The sequence below is a fragment of the Macrotis lagotis genome, chromosome 1 (genome assembly GCF_037893015.1).
Source record: "Macrotis lagotis isolate mMagLag1 chromosome 1, bilby.v1.9.chrom.fasta, whole genome shotgun sequence".
Taxonomy (NCBI): domain Eukaryota; kingdom Metazoa; phylum Chordata; class Mammalia; order Peramelemorphia; family Peramelidae; genus Macrotis; species Macrotis lagotis.
In genome coordinates, this window is record NC_133658.1 from 157,574,298 (window position 1) to 157,595,237 (window position 20,940).

Sequence of the window (20,940 nt, forward strand, 5' to 3'; positions counted from 1 at the left end):
AAAAAAAGAAATATAGTGTATAGCATACAATTTTAGGCATGATCATTGTGTTGATTTGTTATAAGAGATGACTATCTGAGTGAAGGGAGTCAGTGAGAAGTGACAAAAAGAGAGCATTTATAGAATATTTTTTCTTTTTTAAAAATTTTATTTATTTAAGGCAGTGGGGTTAAGTGACTCGCCTAACTCTTTTTTAATTAAGTGTCTGAGGCCAGATTTGGAATATTTTTTCTTTAAATAACAAACATCATCAAAATAGAAATTAAATAGCAACTAGAATATTATCAGGTTTGAAGAACAAATTTGTTTGCAACTGAAAAAAATCTGTATTAAGTTTTTATGTGTTTTTTGACTCACTATATAATTAACAAAATAATATTTTAGACTAAAAATGTTCTCCAATTTCATTTTATTTCCAGGGCTACTCTTTGGCATAGCATCTTTGATGTATGATGACAAACGACTTGCTACTGAAAAATTTTCCACATACACTACACTCATAGGGTTTCTCTCCAGCATGAATTCTCTGAAGCTGATTAAGGTGCCTGTTTTAGATGAAGGCTTTCCCACATTTAGTACATTTATAGGACTTCTCTTTACTATGAACTTTCTGATGTTGAGTAAGGGATGAATGGTCAAATGAGGCTTTGCCACATTCAGTACATTCATGGGGACTTTCTCCTGTGTGAATAATCTGATGTCTACAAAGGCTAAGATTATATCTGAAGGCTTTCCCACATTCATTGAATTCAAAAGGCTTCTTTCCAGTATGAGTCCTGTGATGCTGAGTAAGGGTTGAGCAATCAAAAAAGGCTTTTCTGCATTCACTACATTCAGGGCCTCCTTCCTTAGTATTTTTTGGAAGAAGTTTGATTGACAGTTGCTTGAAATTTCTCTCTTGAGAAAAGGGTTCTTCCCCTAGCTTCCTGTCAGTGTTTTTTCTGTGTCTCTCCAATTTACCCTTAGATACAAACACTCCATCTCTAAGTCTTTCCATTAACATGTCTGGTGATCCTACTTCTTCAGAATAGTTCTGTTTTGGAGTTGACCCCTGAGTCTCAGGTATATTCTTTCAACCTGAAACTAAGAGAAAATATAAATGTCATCTATTCTCTCTCTCCACAAAGAGAGAGAGATGCTACAAGAGAAAGAAAACAAAACTAGCATACTAAAATTTGTAAGACTGGGTAGATGTTCAAAAATTTTGATAAACTGGAGAGAGGAATAGAAATGGAAGAGAACAGAGTGGAGGATATAATTGGAGGAAAGATGACTAGTCCACTAACCAAGAGGAGCAGAAAATAGGAAAACCAATCTAGAAGTATGATAAGAATGATGAGCAAGTATATTGAATGGGGGTTATGTTAATGAATAAGAATATTAGGAAATGAATAAAGATTAGCATAGGATCTGGAAAAATAAACTTTCAGTAAGGAAGAATGTCCTTGAGTGAGTAAGGAAAAAGAAGAGTTGGTAGGTAACAACTTGAAAAGAGAATGAGAGGAATCATATTTGAAGAATATGTTACCACAGACCCAAGACAGCTTTCCTGCATGAGTCAATGGTCATAGAAATATCAGCTGTTTTGAGGGCCACTGAAAAATGTTCTCTCTCCCTAAACAACTGAGCTAGAATTTCATTTGACTTCCATTCATCTAGTTCTTCCATCCCTCACTAACCTAGATAGGTATTTATTGGGACTTTTCTCACTTCAGTTCTCTGCAGGTCAAATATCCAAGGTTCTTTGCCTTGCCCAAATCTATGATCATGTCAGATTTAGAGATGGGAAGCTCTGTTTATAGAGAAGTGAATAAAATAGCAATTTGACTTGGGATACAGATCTGTTCCAGAAATCAGTTCCAGGTCCTTCTTTTCTTCAAAGAAGGAAAATAAATATAGATGTGTTAGAAATGGAAGGATTTACACCATCTAGTTTGAATCCTTTCTTTATAGGTGAAAAAAAACTGATGCTGTACTCCCTCAAACTCACATAGTGAATAAGTGGTATATCTGTGAGGAACCCGTCTCCTGACTCTACTTTTTTCAAAATTGGTATTTTATTTTATTTTTCAAATTGCATTTTATGAAAGTTTTTCGACACTTATCCACATGCATCTGCATATTTTTAAATTACATAATTTCCTTCCACCACCACCCCTCAGTGGCAGTCAGGTGAATATTGTACATCCACATTTGTGTTTAACATGGTTACAGATTAGTTATTTTTGCGGACTGTTTTTGACTCTGTCAAGCTGAAACAGAACATGGTAGAAAAGGCCAGAGGGAATTTATAGAGATTTCTGAAGGAATCTCAGGCTGGTACTTCCAGGAACTTTGGGACCACAAGATGGGAAAAAAACAACATCAGAGAAGCACAGTGAAACTGTCCATTTTCAATCCTGTGAACTGTAGAACTTTTATCTTGTACCAGAGAACAGAAATACTTGATATCTGAGTCCAAAAAAGATTAGTAATCTCTGACTTGACTCATGAGTTAAAACTCATTTTAGCAATTCTCTTCTCTATAACCATCTCTTTGATATACCTGTGTCCCTAGAAGAGTTGAGATGTTGGCCCTTTCTTCTGTTTCCTGCTTCCATATTGTTGTGGTCTGTATATTGACTGACTATTTTAACTTGGGTTTTTTTTTCCTTATAGGCATCCTTGTTACTAGTCTTTGGTAATATTTTGCACTTCCTTGCCCTTCCCACCTAGTTTTAAGAATAAGTCACTTATTTCTCTTCTCTTTAGGATCCAGAACTCCCTTTAGATTGCAGGTTTTTGTTCTTATCATTTTCACTGTTGTAGACATTGTGTTTATTATTTCAGGACCTCATTCAAATATTGAACCTTACACAGTTAGTAGACTATATTATCACCTTAGTGGTTAAACAGGAGTCTCTGAAAGCTTCAAAGAATTTCCTGTAGACATAAAGTCTTCCACTACTGTCTTATTATACTTCATTATGACATAGAAATAGGTGAGCCTGGCCTCTCAAAAGCTATGCTAGTGGTCTTGTTAAAACTGTTTTATAATAATAAGCATGGGCTTATTGAGGGACCATATATCTGGTATCAAGGACTAAATAAAATTCAGAAAAACTCTTCAACAGTTTTAAGAGTGATGAATTTATTGGTACTAATGAGATTGTCTACAAAGTGGTAGAGAGTTTTTATTTTGGTTTTGGTTGGTTTTGGTTTTTGCAAGGCAGTGGGGTTATGTGACTTGCCCAAGGTCACACAGCTATGTAATTATTAAGTGTCTGAGGCTGAATTTGGACTCAGGTCCTTCTGACTCCAGGGCTGGTGTTCTATCCAATGTCCCACCTAGCTATCCCCAACTTTGCATTTTTTGAAGACAGTTTCTCTGACTGCTGGAAACTGAAATCATTCTAATATAACCACACCAGTCACACACCTGCCCAGCTACTACCTGAAGCCCTTCCTGATCTCCCCAATAGTCAGGACTCTCTTCTGCCTCAAATTATCTTGCATTTACTTTTCTGTGTACAAGTTATAACCCCCAATAGAAAGAAAACTTGATGGGGTTGGTTTTCATTTCATTTTGTTATCCTCAGTCTTCAGTAAAATGCCTTACACTTATTAAAAGTTCAGTGAATACTGAAGAAATGTAGCAAGACAAAGCAGATGAACTGACCTGAAGCCAAAAGGACCCAGGTTCATATCCCACTGATTTTATATATATATATATATATATATATATATATATATATATATATATATATATATATATTCTCCAGCATCACATCCTTGTACAAGTCTCTCTGAGCAGAATTCAATTGTCCCTACTCTTCCTGAGTGAAGTTCACAGTCACATCCTTGAATGTTAGTGATTGCTAAAACAAATACATCTTTGATTGCCTTCACTTGGGGGGGGGGAGAGTATCTGAAAGCCTTTAAAGAGAAGGGATGGATAGGAAGTGGTTCTGATGATGTTAAGTGCTCTGAGCTCAATGTACTGTGAAGAGGGGAGAGTTCTTTGGTTTGAAATCACTGTGCCCATCACTGTGTCAGATCTCATAGTACATGGGTAGGAAACCAGGTATATGCAGATGCCTCGGAGTGAAGAATTAGGGCTCATCCCTGGATAGTGCACGGTTGGACAGAGGTGCTCCATGATAAGGGAAGAAAATGTATGAACACTCTACTTTGATTTCAGGAAAGAGGGAGGAAAGGTTAAATCACCTGGGACCTAGCTATCAGGAACATAGGAGCCATTTTTTCCTCTTCTGTTTTATCCTCCTGGAGAAAGACAGAGTCCTGGAATGCAGGGCTGAGAAAAGAGAAAAAGGATATGAGGCAGATTGCTCATCTTGCTTAGAATCACCATGTTGGAACTTTCTATATAACATCTTGGTGCATTGTCCAACCTACTCCATGCCCTACAAAGAGGGAGGTCAGAAAGAACTTGGGCCATAGGCACCTAAAATATATTCCACTATGAGAAAAGAATCAATGATATTGCTGAGACCATTGCTTTGTACTTGGGCTTGCAACACACTGTAGGAGACAGATTTATTTCTGGATCAAGACATATGGCTCAAGTTAACAGGAGGTCTTAACTACTTGTGATTTGTAAAATAACTCAACCCCTCTCTTCCCAAGTCACCTTCTCCTTCAAAGAAAAAAGTACTTCCCATTCTTTCCCCTGATTCTCATGACATGTAAAGAATCAGCCACCAGCCTTTCAAAGTGGCCTCATGGATCTATCCCATTAACATCAATGAGAAACATGATGAAGAAAGAGCACAGCACTGGGAATCAGGAAAATTGGGTTGCCATTTTGGCTCTACCATTTAAGAGTAATGTGACCTTAGACAAATCATCAAAACTCTCGATTTTCTCTAGAAAATCACAAGGGGCAGCTAAGTCACACAGTGGATAGAGCACTGACCCTGGAGTCAGGAGGACCTGAGTTCAAATCCAGGCTTATCTCCCTGACTTCAAACTTGGCTTCTGACACTTACTAGCTGTGTAACCCTAGACAAATCTTAGCCTCTGTTTGCCTCAGTTCCCTCAGTTGTTAAATAGTGACTACAATAGTACATAGCTCACAGGGCTGTTATAAGGCTCTAATGAGTTAATACTTGTCAAGTACTTGTCCAAGGATCTGACCCATAGTGATGTTTTTCTTTCATTCTCAATGAAGACCATGATATCAGGGAGGTGATGTCATGACAAGCACATGAACTGGATTTGAGTGAGGGGGTGCTATGCTAAGTCACAAGTCTAACTTTCTCCTCCAGAGCCATCTGGGTCCAGTGGCCAGATATGAAACAGAATGGCTTGGATGTGTAGTAATCAGGGTTAAATGACTTGCCCAAGGTCACACAGCTAGTAAATGGCAAGTGTCTGAGGCTAGACTTGAAATCCTTCCTGAACTTGAACTCCTGTCTTCCTGACTCCAAGGCCAGTACTCTATCCACTTCGCCAGCCAGTTGCCTCTCTGACCCATAGTAGGTGTCATATAAATATTAGTTATTTTTAGTATTGTTATTATTATTGTCTAACAGTCCTTCCTTTCTCTTCAGTCTTCCCTTCTCCAGGTTAAACATTTTCTATTCCTTCAACCAGTTTCTACATGGTGTGTTCTCCAATTATTTGTGGATAAAATAGTTGGGTCTCTAGATAGTTGAATTCCCTCATTATGAATTCTGGTATCATACTTTTGGACCCACTGGAGTTTGTCCAGGATATTTCTAAATTGTGATGCCAAGAAGACAACAAAATCTTCCAGGTGTGGCCTAATAATGTAGCCTAAACATTGGTTTTTTTAACTGCATTTTCACAGTTGACTCAAGCAGAGCATGAAGCTTATTAAAACTTCAAGTCTCTATATTTTTTTGTAAATTTGTTGATTTTTTTACATTATCTTTATTTCCAAAAATACCCCTACCTCCTTTCCAACACAGTGAGCTATGCTTGTAACAAATTTTTTTAAAAAGACTCAGCACCCTTCCATGATCAATTGGGCAGCAACCAGACAGGGAATATCTTCAAATGCTTCAAGAGCTGGCCTTAAAAGTCAGTCTAACCCTACTACACTGGGGGGGGGGGGGGGGGGGGGGGAGAAGAAGAAGAATAGTTCATCAAAACAAACCAATACATCAACTAAGCCAGACAATACTTCACACCTAGACTCTCTCGGTTGGACCATGACTAGTGGATTTTTAATTGTTGATATCTTTTGTTTCTCTATCATATTTATTTTCAAATCTCTCTAACCGGTGAGCCATCCATTGGAATGAAAAAGAAAAAAAGAAAAGAAAAAAAAGTGTTTAGTAAAACACTGCAAAAAGAAATAATAATGTAATAAATAGTCAACCCTATAGTCCCCACCTCTGCTAAAACAGAAGATAAGTTCATTTTCTTATCTCCTTGGGGTAAACTTGACTCTTAGACCTTTTTCATAGGGACTGCCATTTAGCCTACCTCTCCCCTCCTGTACTGGTATAGGAATAGTGTAGTGATTTGAGGATGTTTTAGCGTAGAATCTCATATTTAACTATATTTAATTTAATGATATTTTATTTGGGGGCGCTAAGGGGCACAGTGGATGGAGCACCGGCCCTGGAGTTAGGAGGATCTGAGTTCAAATCTGACCTCAGGCACTTAATAATTCCCTAGCTGTGTGGCCTTGGGCAAGCCACTTAACCCCCTCACCTTGCTAAAACCAATCCATATTCCATTTAGCTCATTGTTCAATGCTTGTTTTAACTTTCCACTCCCTCGGGAGCACCTCAATTATCGTACAGCTCATTGTAGCATCAATCGTACCGCATTGTAAAGACAACAGTCCCATTCCCTCCCCACACCTGCCTCAGGCAAGGGCCCATTCAGGCGCAGCAATCGGAGCCCCTTCCCCCCACATGAGGTCAGCACAGTCCCACGTTCCGCACGCACGCACGCACGCACGCACGCACGCTCTTTACCTCAGATCGAGGCTGGCTCAAACGCCTACTCTCCGAACTTGTTCTGGCGGCTTGGCTTCTCGGGCGCAGACTCCATTTCCCAAGGGGCTCCACGGCGCTCCGCCTTAATCAGACACGGAGAGGTCTTCTGGGACATGAAGTCCGAGCGTGGAAAAGAAAAGAGGCCTCTGGGAAATGTAGTCCTGGGTTTCCAGTTCTGGTGCTTGTCCTCCAGGAGCCCGCGGGCTGGCCACGTGCGGACAGCTGTGCAGGAGCGAGATGGGTGTGGGATAAATCGGAGGTTATTGCAGAAGGACGATGCTACGGTTCAGGAGGCCTGGAAAGGCTTCATGCGGGCGGGGACGGGAGGTGGCCACCAGGGCAGAGGTGCCGGGGACTGGGGGGCGGAGCCCTGTGTGCCAGGCGCAAGGAGGATGCCGCCCGCTGCGGGGAGGGGGCCAACGCCAAGCGGATGGGAAGGAGGGGAGGAGTAAGGAAAGGCTTTCAAAATCAGAGGACTTTTTTATTTGAAGCTGGAGGTGGGAGCCGCAGGAATTTGTCCAGTGGGGAGGAGATGGCATGGTGGCACCTCCACTCTTTGGAGGATCATTCAGCTGAGAGATGAATGGGTTGGCCTGGATGGAGACTAGAAGCAGTGATACCAATAGAACCCGCACCACAAGGTTGGCAGGGCGATTGGAGAGGAGGGAATATATAGGACAGATGCTTTGAAGGTAGAATTAACAGTCATTTGGCAACTGAATATGGACTGAGTGAGGAAGTTGATAACCTTGCAAGTTTTGGTAAATGGGAGGATGGCGCTGTCTTGTTGGATTCCCTGTTCTACCTGCTTTCCTTCTTTCCTCCCCAACCCGCAGTTCCACTCCTGTCTTTTTCTTGGTTGTTTGTTTTTTAGTTTTTGCTAAGCAATGAGGTTAAATGGCTTGCCCAAGGCCACACAGCTAATTTAATTATTAAGTGTCTGAGGCTGGATTTGAACTCAGGTACTCCTGACTCCAGGGCCGGTGCTCTATCCACTGTGCCACCCAGCCGCCCCCATTCCTGTCTTTTTTACACAAATAAGACAGCAGAGGCCCAGATTTGAGAATCAACTTGACCAAATCCACTCAGCTAGTCACTTATCAGACAGGATCCAATGACAGGTCATTTGTTCTCCATATTCCATCACTTCCCTTGTACTCCCTGTGCAAAACTGGAGAGAATTTATATTACATTAGAACAGGAATTGTATGTAATTGACTGGCATGAATGTAATCATAGAAATTATAAAATTTATGAATCATCAGAATGGGAGAATCTATAACATGGGATGTTATAAAAACATACAGAAAAAAATAAAAGAAAAAATACAAAGCTGTGTAGAGTCCCAGTCTGGACTATTATGTTGAGTCCTAGTTCTGGACACCCTCAATCTTCCCCAGGCAAGCCTTGGAGAAGCGGGAGACAAGGATAACAATGGAGACAAGTACTCCATTAAGATCTCCAAGTGCTCCATTTACTCACTAGAATAAAAGTGTTTAAATATCCTTCCCAGACCCTAATGCACTCTCATTCCCACTCCCGTGGCACTTAGCAAAACAAGATTCTGATGCTCAAAGGTACCAGGTGACAATAATTTACAATGCTCCCATACCCAACAGTTTCCCACAAAGCTGTATTGATTTTTTGTGGTTTGCAAATAACTATAAGGATGAGAAGTGTTAGTGATAGAAATAGAACATCTTTTAGTTATATGGAATAACGATAGCAAAGAAAAACAGATTTCTCTTAGCACAGTTGCTGTTGAGATAAATGTAGTGAATAGATTGATAAGACTTTATCATTTGGTTACACAATTTAAAATAAGACATATTTTTGTAGGACTAAAGTAATCATAGGATTACAAGACTCTTTTTAAAGGCTGAACACCCCCTTTCTAGCAATTGGTGTTAAGTTCCTCTCTTTCCAGTCTTAGAAGTTAAACTCTCCTTATTTCTTTTCCTCTTGAACTAAAGGTTAAGTGTGAGTAATATAATCTTGGCTATTGGAAAATTGAGGGGAGAGGAGGAAGAGACTGATTGTCAACTAAAATCCACAAGTTCCCCTTTAAAGTGAACTTTCTGATTACAAAAGACATCACTTGTAGGGCAAGGACTTCTGGGGTAATCTCACTTTGATGAATTTAAGTTTAAGAAACTCTAGGAAAGGGGCAGCTAGGTGGCAGTGGACAGAACACTGGTCTTGGAGTCAGGAGGACCTGAATTCAAATCTGTCCTCAAATACTTAATAATTACTTAGCTGTGTGACCTTGGACAAGTCACTTAACCCAATTGCCTTGCAAAAAAAAAGCCTGGGAGAAGTGATCTAATCATATGCCCTTTTTTTGTCCAATTAAATTATGTTCAAAACAAATTTAGTTTTTTCCTTTTCTGTTATAAAAACAAGTTCTGTAAATGACTTCTTTGTCACTAATTACTAAGGAGTTAGTTGACCTGATTTGATGCTAATTTGCTAACCCTGTTATAAGATCATTATTTATTTACTCAGTAGCTTTGTACCTCACCTCCTTTTTATTTCAGATAATTAATTTTAACAATTGGCACCCAGATGAACTCCAGACTTTCATAAGTGGTCCCTCTCCAAGGAATTTTCCTGAAAGCCCTCTGGTCACCAAGGAACTTCTCTGAGGATGCCTTGGAAGCCTGAATTCTCCTCAGTTCAGAACCTAACTTCTTTCAAGCTAAACAGCACATCTCTATTTTGAGGAGGAAACCATTGATTGTGGTTTTGGGGTTCTTTTTTTACCCTGCAGAAATTTTTTTTTATTAAAGATTTCATTTATTTTGAGTTTTACAATTTTTCCCCTAATCTTACTTCCCTCCCCCCACCCCACCCCCACAGAAGGCAATGTATCAGTCTTTACATTGTTTCCATGGTATACATTGATCCAAATTGAGTGTGATGAGAGAGAAATCATATCCTTTATGAAGAAAAATAAAGTATATGAGATAGCAAGATCAGACAATAAGATTTTAGTTTGTTTTTTTTCCTAAATTTAAGGTAATAGTCCTTGGTCTTTGTTCAAACTCCATAGTTGATTCTCTGGATACATATGGTATTCTCTTTTGCAGAGAGCACTAAATTGTCCCTGATTGTTGCACTGATGGAATGAGCGAGTCCATCAAGATTGATCATCATCCCCATGTTGCTGTTAGGGTGTACAGTGTTTTTCTGGTTCTGCTTATCTCACTCAGCATCAGTTCATGCAAATCCCTCCAGGCTTCCCTGAATTTCCATCCCTCCTGGTTTCTAATAGAACAATAGTGTTCCATGACACACATATACCACAGTTTGCTAAGCCATTCCCCAACTGAAGGACATTTAATTTCCAATTCTTTTCCACCACAAACAGGGCTGCTATGAATATTTTTGTACAAGTGATGTTTTTACCCTTTTTCGTCACCTCTTCAGAGTATAGACCCAGTAGTGGTATTGCTGGATCAAAGGGTATGCACATTTTTGTTGCCCTTTTGACATAGTTCCAAATTTCTCTCCAGAAATGTCAAATGAGTTCACAACTCCACCAACAATATAATAGTGTCCCAGGTTCCCACAACCCTTCCAACAATGATTACTATCCTTTCTGGTCATATTGGCCAGTCTGAGAGGTGCGATTTGGTACCCCAGAGAAGCTTTAATTTCCATTTCTCTAATAAGTAATGATTTAGAGCAATTTTTCATATGACCATGGATTGCTTTGATCTCATCTGTAAATTGCCTTCACATATTCTTTGACCATTTGTCAATTGGGGAATGGCTTTTTTAAAAAATATGACTCAGCTCTCTGCATATTTTAGAAATGAATCCTTTGTCAGAAACAATATTTGTAATGATTGTTTCCCAGTTTACTACATTTATTTTGATCTGGTTACAGCGATTTTGGTGAAAAAGCCTTTTAATTTAATGTAATCAAAATCATCTAGTTTGTTTTTAGTGATGTTTTCCATCTCTTCCTTAGTTATAAACTGCTTCCTTTTCCATAGATCCCTGCAGAAATTGTTAAGGGAAAATTTCTAAATTATTAGATCAAGGAGAAATAATTTAAGAATTGTTGAACTACCTGAAAGCAAGGACCAAAAAAGAACCTAAATATCAATCAAATATCAACAAACCATTGTAAACCTTAAAGTCCTAGAGAAATTCTAGAACTAGAAAGAAAAATGAAAATAAAAGGATGTATCATTTACCTTTTGAAAGAAACCTAAAATGAACTTTCTTAGTAATATTATGGTTAAAATACAGAGCTTAAGAATTAATAATAGTAATAATAATAATAATAATAATAATAATAATAATAATAAAAACATGAAGCCAGAAAGAAAAAAAATATGAAAATTGAGGAACCATTGTCAGAATTAAAAGCAGAAAGCTTTTAATATAAGTTCCATAACTAAAAAGATATAGCCTTATTACCAAGAAGAAGATCCATCAAAACTCAGTAAATCCTACTTGTGACAAACTGAATTGTTAATGAAATAGAGAACTTACAAAAATTTCTGTTGAAAAGGCCAGAACTAAGTAGAAACTTCGAAGTACAAAAAAAATGGAGTCAGGAGAAACATGAAAAGGTAAATATGGAAGATAAGGGACTAAAAAAATTGAATTGTTTACATTTTAATATAGTGAGATATTACAGGTATCTCTTCAGAACTCTGGCACATTCAGAGCTCCCCACCCCAGCTGGATAAGGCTATTCCCTTTCTCGCAGTGGCCTTATCAACATCTCTATGGCCAATAAAGATATTGGGTCTATGGCCAATCAGGTGACAGAGAAAACTAAGAACCTTTTTATGAAATGATTCCAAATGAAGTGAGTCAAACTAGAAGAATAACATTAAATAAAGAATAGCTTTAAAAGACATTAGAACAGCAATAAAACTGATCATACCCTTTGATCCAGCAATTCTAACTCTAGCCTATATCCAAAAGAAAACTTTAAAAATTGGGAAAAGTCTCACATGTTCCAAAATATTCATAGTAACTCTTTTAGTAGTAGCAAAGAAACGGAAATTGAGTGGATGCCCATCAATAGGGGAATGGCTCAACAAATTATGGTATATGAATGTGATAGAGGAGTATTTTTCTGTATGAAATTATGAGTGGTCAGACTTCAGAAAAGCCTGGAAAGACTTCATGAACTGATGCTGAATGAAGTGATCAGAAACAGGAGAACATTGTACATATTAACAACATTTTGAGTTGATCAACTTTGATGGATCCAGCTCCTATCAGCAGTTCAAAGAGCTAGGACCACCCTGGGAGACCTGTTGTAGACAACACAATTCATATAAAAACGAAAACAGAAACAAAAAAACACAGAATCTTAATGGGTAGTTGGTGGGCGGGAGGAAACAGGTTAATAAAATAGCATTAAGAATTGTTATTTGTAAGGGTGGCTAGGTGGTGTAGTGGATAAAGCACCAGCCCTGGAGTCAGGAGTACCTGGGTTCAAATCTGGCCTCAAACACTTAATAATTACCTAGCTGTGTGGCCTTGGGCAAGCCACTTAACCCCATTTGCCTTGCAAAAACCTAAAAAAAGTATCTTATTTGAAATATATATTTTTTTTAAATGAAAGGAAAAGAAGTTCAAAATAAAGAAGAAAAAAAAAAGCAAGTCTGACCTGCATAGAGAAAGGGGTTAGGATATTATTTCTCCCACAATCCTTTTGTATACTATGGATTCTTTTAAATAATGTTTTATTTTTTATATTCAGAAGTTCTGAGCAGTTTTGTTTATATTATTTTTTGCATTATAGAGCAGGTTTTTCATTTTAACATGTTCTTTGGGGACATCTATGATCTTTAAAATTTTGCACTCAAGATCAATGGTTTTTGCTTGTATATAGAGATATTTAAAAAAATAAATATTTTTATTCTGAATTTAGACATCAAATAAAATGGGCATTCCATATACATAGAACAGAAAAAGAGCTTTGTATGTGAAACTGCATAGCTATTATATACAGCTTATCTTTTCAAATGTGAAATAAATTTAATATGTAAATTTAAAAGCATGCTTAATTATAAATTCTCTGAAATGATCATTGCATTAGAGTTTTTAAGACCTTCAAAGTTGTATTTTTTTTATAATGTTGTTATTCTATAAACTGTTTTTCAGATTCTCCTTAATGCCATTCTGCCAAAGTGGCATGTTTCATTGTCATTCTTTTGAATTCTTAGTCTTATTGATCAGTGTTTTAATGTCTTTTTTTATATTGATATTTTATTTTTCCAATTACATGTTATGAAATTTTTTCAATATTCATTCACATCTTGCTTTTCTGAGATTTGAAGGGAACCTTCCTTCTATTCTCTTGGAGCTAGTGGTGGTACAGTGTACAGAACTGGAATCAGGAAGACCAAAGTTCAAATCCAGCCTCAGACATTTACTAGCAATATGACCCTGGGTAAGGCACTTAACCTCTCATTGCCTTAGTTTCCTCAACTGGAGATAAAATGCAAATAATAACAGCATTTACCTCCGAGGTAGGTGTGAAGAACAAAAAAGATATTTGTCAAAAATCACTTAGCACCAGTGTCTGGCACATAGTTGATACTATATAAATCTGCATTCCCTTCTATACCTCCCTTTTCTGTACATTTTTGAAAAAAAAAGAGATTCAGTGATCCTCTTTTTAAAAAAATGTTTTTGGTTGTTTTATCCCTAATTTCTCTATTTCTCCATCTTCATCCCACAATTTAAAAAAAAATAAAAGCCATTGTAATAAATATGCAGAGTCAATACAAATTCCTACATTAGAATTTCTCTGAAAATGTATGTCTTAATATGTATCTTAAATCTATCACCTGTCTATCAAGAAGTACTAGTGTGCTTAATTATCAGTTCTCTGAAATGGTGATTATTGCATTAGCATACTTTAATGCCTTCAAATTTAATGCCTTCAAGTTGCATTTTTTTAATTTATTTTTTATTCTCATTTTGTACAATTTTTTTTACATTAATAAAATATTCTCATTTACAAGTAAACAAAATACCCCTCCCGGCCCCATGAATATAGATAGACTTGCTTGGGCAAAAAAAGTAAAGGGGAGAGAAAAAAAATTGAAATAAAAAAATAATACTAATAATTGTAGGTATGGCCAGGTGGCACAATGGACGAAGCACCAGCCCTGGAGCCACGAGCACCCGAGTCCATATCCAGCCTCGTAACCCAACAATCACCCAGCCATGTGACATGCAAGCTACCTGATCCCCATTGCCCTGCAAAAACCAAAAAGAAGAAAAAAAAAGACCCAAAATAAAATAAAATAGTAATAATAGTAGGGGTGGCTGGGTGGCAGACAGAGCATTGGCTCTTGAGCCAGGAGCACCTGGGTCCAAATCCGGCCCCAGACACCCAAAGATCACCCTACTATGTGACCCCAGGCAGGCCATCCAGCCCCACTTGCCCTGTACCCTCCCCCAAATAATAATAACAAAAAATGTGCTTCAGTCTTTGTTCCAACACCAACAACTCTGTCACGGGTGGATCACATTCTTTATGATAAGTCCATCACAAAAGTTACTTCCATATTTTTCCAACATTGCCATTGCTGATCGCAACTCCCTCCTTTCTTATTTCTCTACTACCATGTACTATATTTTCTCTCTCCTTTCATTCTGACTCTGCTGTAGGGTCACTGAGTGGCACAGCAGACAGATCCCTGGTCCTGGGGCCAAGAAGCCCTGAGCCCCCATACCACCCCTTAGGCCCAGAATCCACCTGGCCCTATGGTCCTGGGCAGGCCTTCCAATCCCAGCCCCTTGCAAGAAGTAAAAAAGAAAATATGTTATATCTGACCACTGTCCCCCCCCATGGTCCATCCTTTCCTCCATCACTCACATCCCCACCCCTTCCCCCTGCTCCCCCCTCCTTCTTACTCCAGATGTCTATACCCATTGAGTATATTTGCTGTTTCCTCTCCTAGCCATCTCTGATGAGAGCAAATGTTCCCTCATTCCCCCTTGCCTCCCCCCTTCCATATCATTGCAATAGCTCATTGTAATTAAAAAAATCTTATTATGTGAAATATCTTGGACTATTCCCCCTCTCCTTTTTCTTTCTCCCATTCCATTTTTCTATTGACTCCATTTTTACAACATATTTTATCTTCGAATTCAGCTTTCTCCTGTGCTTCAACTATAAAAGCTCCCTCTACCTGCTCTATTAACTGAGAAGGTTCATATGAATAGTATCAGTATCATTTTTCTATACATGCAGTTCATCCTCATTAAGTCCCTCATATTTCCCCCCTCTCCTCCAATCTCCATGGTTCACCTGAGTCCTGTATCTGAAGATCAAACCTTCTGTTCAGCTCTGGCCATTCCAAAAGGAACATTTGAAATTCCCTTGGTTCATTGAAAGTCCATCTTTTTCCCTGGAAGAGGACATTCAGCCTTGCTGGGTAGTTCATTCTTGGCTGCATTCTAAGCTCTTTTGCCTTCCGGTATATTGTATTCCAAGCCCTACGAGCTTCCAATGTAGATGCTGCTAAGTCCTGTGTGATCCTGACTGCAGCTCCACGATATTTGAACTGTGTCCTTCTGGCTGCTTGTAATATTTTCTCTTTGACTTGGGAGTTATGGAACTTGGCTATAATATTCCTGGGGGTTGGTTTTTTGGGATCTCTTTTTCTGGGGGATCGGTGGATTCTCTCCATTTCTATTTTGCCCTCTGCTTCTAGAATATCAGGGCAATTTTCCTGTAGTAATTCTTTGAAAATGATGTCAAGGCTCTTTTCCTGATCATGACTTTCAGGTATTCCAATAATTTTTAAATTATCTTTTCTAAGTCTGTTTTCCATATCAGTTGTTTTTTCAATGAGATATTTCACATTTTCTTCTAATTTTTCATTTTTTTGGTTTTGAAGTATTGAGTCCTGATTTCTGGTAAATTCATCAATCTCCCTGAATTCTATTCTTTGCCTGAAGGATTTGTTCTCCTCAGAGAGTTTTCTTATCTCTTTTTCCATCTGGTCAATTTTGCTTTTTAAAGTATTCTTCTCCTCAATAACTTTTTGAACTGTTTTATCCATCTGACCTAAGCTGGTTTTTAGCATGCTATTTTCTTCAGCAGTTTTTTGGGATTTCCTTGACTAGGCTGCTGACCTCATGTTCATGTTTTTCCTGCATCTCTCTCCTTTCTTTTCCCAGTTTTTCCTTCTAACTCCCTCATTTGATTTTCAAAGTCTTTTTTGAGCTCTGTCATAGCCTGAGCCCAATTTCTGTTTTTCTTGGAGTCTTTAGATGCAGGAGCTTGTGCTTCCTCATCTTCAGACTAAGTATTTTGATCCTTCTTTGGCTCATTTGCAAAATATTTCTCAATAGTCTTCCTTTTGTTTCTCTGCTTGCTCATTTTCCCAGCCTGGGCCTGGTTTTGGGGTGCTTCTTGAGCTTTTGGGGAACTCCCACAAGGGTCTCAGTGTGTGAGGCTCTGTCCTCCCTCCTGGTCTGTGAATGACCATAAGCACCCCCCTCTGCCAAGGGGCTGAGGTGGGGGGGCCCTGTTGTTCTATGGGGAGGCCTAGACTGCAATCAGGTTCTGATTGTGGTCAGAGCCCCAGAGTCCTGTTCCAGAGGCAGAGGACAGAGCTCTGCAGTCTCTCTTCACTCCCCTCCCTCAGCTCAATGGGCTCATGCCCTGGAGGCTCCTGCTTACCAGCTCTGCCTGCTTATGTTTCCTGGATCAGGGCTGGGGAAAGACCAAGCTGCTCACTGTGTGCCCCGAGGGCTGGGCTCCATGTGCTCGCTCTGGCAGAGGTCCCCTGCTGTTCCCCCACTTTGTGCCCAGTGCTCCCCAGGGTGCAGCTCAGGAGACTACCCCCTGCTGTGAGCCGCGGCTCCCAGCGCCCTGGGGCTGTCTCCGAGAGGCTGAAGTTCTTTCGCTCTGGTGGGCCACCCCTCAGGTGGGCCGCCCCTCCGACCCCAGGGAGCAGAGCCTTTCTGCTCTTTTCCAGGTTACCTTGAGTAGGAGAACTGCCTCACTGGGTCCCTTTGTGGGTTCTGTCTCTCGAAAGTTTAGTTAGAGTCCTTAGCTTATGAGTTTCATCAGAGAGCTCCTAAGACTCGATCTCTTCATGTTGCCATCTTGGCTCCGCCCCCAAGTTGCATTTTTTAAAAATTTTTTATTATTTATTTTTTAAAGAAAGATTTGATTTTGAGTTTTACAATTTTTCTCCTATTCTTGCTTCCCTCCCCGTCCCCCACAGAAGGCATTCCGTTAGTGTTTACATTAGTTCCATGTTATACATTGATCTCAGTTGAATGTGATGACAGAGAAATCATATTCCTTAAGGAAGAAAAATAAAATATGAGATAGTAAAATTACATAATAATATAATGCTTTCTTTTCTAATGTGATGGTAATAGTCTCAAAGTTGCATTTTTAAGTAATGTTGTTATTGTATGAACTGTTTTTCAGATTCTTCTTAACGCCATTCTGCATCAGTTCATACAAGTCTTCCCAAATTTCATGACTGGAATGAAGAGATATGAGAAAATCCCCCCTACCCCAAGCCCCCTTCATGAAGGAGGTGGGAGCTCCATAGGTGTTACACATTTCACATTGGCAGATTTATTTCAGTGTATCAGTTGATTTGTTCTTCTTTAAGAAAAATTACTATTTGTTATAGGGTGGAGACAGGGTAAGGATATTAGAGATAACTATAATGATGTAAAAAAAATAGAAGATTTTAAAAATTAAACTGGGTTTTCTGCTGAAGTTGTTATAAAAAGTCACAATCTTAGTCATAGTGAAACACATTACTTGTAACACCATCTTCAATGTTATCATGTTTAAGAAATATTGTACCAAAAACAAGCCCACTCATTAAATAAATATTATTTTGTTGTAAATTTTAATATTGCAAAGAATTTTTTATCAATCACATTATGTGAAAGTTTAATATTTTGTAATAACATTTTAGTAAACAGATACTTTTGTTGAATTAAGTGTGAGCTAAGAAAATTATATGGATTGTTCTTTGAAAAGCATGTGTTAGGACTGAATTTTTTATTTAAAAAAATAGCAACTAATTATTAAAGTTTGGAAACAATTTTTAAGGCTGCTAGGTGGCACAGTGGATGGAGCACTAGCCTAAAATAAGAAATACTTGGAAACAATTTTTTGGGTGGTTAATAGTACTACAGGATTCCCTTTCTGTATTTGTGTATCCTTTAAGTGAAGCCTTAAGAAGAAATGGGTTGAAGGAAAGGAATAAGGTTTTTTATTTTTCCTTTGAGAGGTTATCAGATGAAAAAGGGTAAAAACATCACTTGTACAAAAGTATTCATAGCAGCCCTGTTTGTGGTAGCAAAGAATTGGAAATCAAGTAAATGTCCTTCAATTGGGGAATGGCTTAGCAAACTATGGTGTATGTATGTCATGGAACACTATTGTTCTATTAGAAACCAGGAGGGATGGGAATTCAGGGAAGCCTGGAGGGATTTGTATGAACTGATGTTGAGTGAGAACCAGAAAAACACTGTACACCCTAACAGCAACATGGGGGTGATGATGAACCTTGTTGGACTCGCTCATTCCATTAGTGCAATAATCAGGGACAATTTGGGGCTGTCTGCAATGGAGAATACCATCTGTATCCAAATAAAGAACCATGGAGTTTGAACAAAGATCAAGGGCTATTAACTTTAATTTAGAAAAAAAAACTGATATCTTATTATCTGATCTTGCTACCTCTTATACTTTATGTTTCTTCCTTAAGGATATGATTTCTCTCTCATCACATTCAAATCGGATCAATGTACAACATGGAAACAATGTAAAGACTGGCAAATTGCCTTCTGTTGGGGGAGTTTGGAGGGAGGGAAGGAAGTAAGATTAGGGGAAAAATTATAAAACTCAACATAAAATAAATCTTTAAAAGGGAGGTTATCAGAGTTACATTTTATGACAATACATATACAACTTGGTTAAATAAGTTTGGCAGGAAAAGGCAAGAGATAACTGAATAACAACCAGAAATAGTAATAAATTTAAGATTAATTTTATTAAAATAAGAAGAATTGAAATCAAGTTTGTAGATTTTTTGTCCTACTTTGACTCTTGAGAATTTATTAAAAAGCAACAACTCTAATTAGTTTTCCTATAATTCATTACATTCCCAATTTCTATTCTTTGGCATAGCATCTCTGATGTTGAATGACAGATATCTTTCGATTGAAAACTTTCCCACATACACTACATTCATAGGACTTCTCTCCACTATGAGTTCTCTGATGCCAACTAAGGTGACTTCTCTGGCTGAAGACTTTCCCACATTCACTACATTCAAAAAGGCTTTTCTTTACTATGAATCTTTTTATGTTGAGTAAGAGAAGAGAGGTCAAAAAAAGCTTTCCCACATTCATTATATTCATAAGATTTCTGTGTGTTAACTTGTGTCTACTAAGTAAAATTTCCTGGCTGAAGACTTTCCCACACTCAGGGCATTCATGGGAACTCTCTTTATAATGAGTTCTCTGATGTCAGGTAAAAGATGAGCAGTCAAAGAAGGCTTTTTCATATTCCTCATATTCCTCATATTCATAGGGCTTCTTCCAAATATGAATTCTCTTATGTACCATAAGGGATGAATGGTTAAAGAAGGTTTAGGGCTTCTCTCCAGTATGTGTTCTCTGAAGCCTGGTAAAGGATAAGGGATCAAAACAATTTTCCCACATTTATCACATTCAAGGTCTTTATCTTTATGTTGTCTTTCTTTTTTTGCAAGGCAGTGGGGTTAAGTGGCTTGCCCAAGGCTACAGAGCTAGGTAATTATTAAGTGTCTGAGGCCGGATTTGAACTCGGGTACTCCTGACTCCAGGGTGGTGCCACCTAGCCACCCCAAGGCCGCTATCTTTAGAGGGATCTTTAAGAGTGTTCATTGATATTTGCTTGAAACCTCTTTCATGGTAAAGGGATTTTCCTCACAGTTCTCCTTTAGTGTATTGCCTTTTTTCCAACATGCTTTGAGGTAAAAGATCTTTTCCTCTTAGTCTTACTATTAAAATTCCTGGTATTTCTAATTCAGAGATGTTCTGAATTCTACTCTCCAATTCTGAAAAGAGACAACACAAATTGATTCTTTCTGCTAGGAAAAAAGGAAAAATTTTTTGTGGAAAGAGGTAATGAAATCAAAAGTAATTCCTTCTAAGATACTGATGATATTGGATAAGTTTCCAAAAAAAGTCTGGTAAACTAGGGAAAGGTTAGCTAATGGGAGAGGAGTTATAAGGGTAGAATTGTGTGGAGGGAAAGTAGTCAGCAGGTTAAGCAGGAAATATGAGGCAACTTTAGTGCATAGAGTGCTGGTCCTGGAGATAGGAAAACTCATCTTCCTGAGTTCAAATATGGCTTTAGAGAATTAGTAGCTGTGAGACCCTGGGCAAGACATTTAACCCTGTTTGTCTCAGTTTTCTCATCTGGAATGAGTTGGAGAAGGAAATGCCAAACCCCACTCAAATTGTAATCCCAAATGGGGTCATAAGAGTCAGATACAACTAAAAACTAAATAAACAAAAAAACAAAACAGAAATGTGATAACATGTAACATCCTCATTTTTAAGAGGAAAGGCAAGAGTTGAGTAAGAGAATCAATGAATGAATAAGGTTTAATATAAGATCTGGAAGTTAAACTGTCAAGGAGAAAGAGAGACAAATAACCAGAAACTAGCAAAATGAGAGCCAAGCAAAGGAACCACAGCTAAGGAAAAATGGGCCTTGGGGACCCACTGACATAGGAGGGAGGAGAGATTTTCTATCCAATCCAGAACAATGGACCTTTAGGCCTTGGAGCCACTGAAGATGACACCCCATCAAGCCTCTACATTCTTACTTACAGTGATAATTGCAGTGAGTTCTCTCTATCTGGCTTCCCTATATCAATCAATGCACTCACCTTGATAGATATTCCTTGGGTCCCTTGTTCCATTTAGAAGAACATAT

At 38.3% G+C, this 20,940-nt stretch overlaps 1 pseudogene; it reads right to left on the minus strand.

The window, feature by feature from the left end:
* Window positions 1-421: 421 nt before the first annotated feature.
* LOC141517974 (uncharacterized) overlaps window positions 422-20,940 on the minus strand; it is a 49,715-nt pseudogene continuing 29,196 nt past the window's right edge.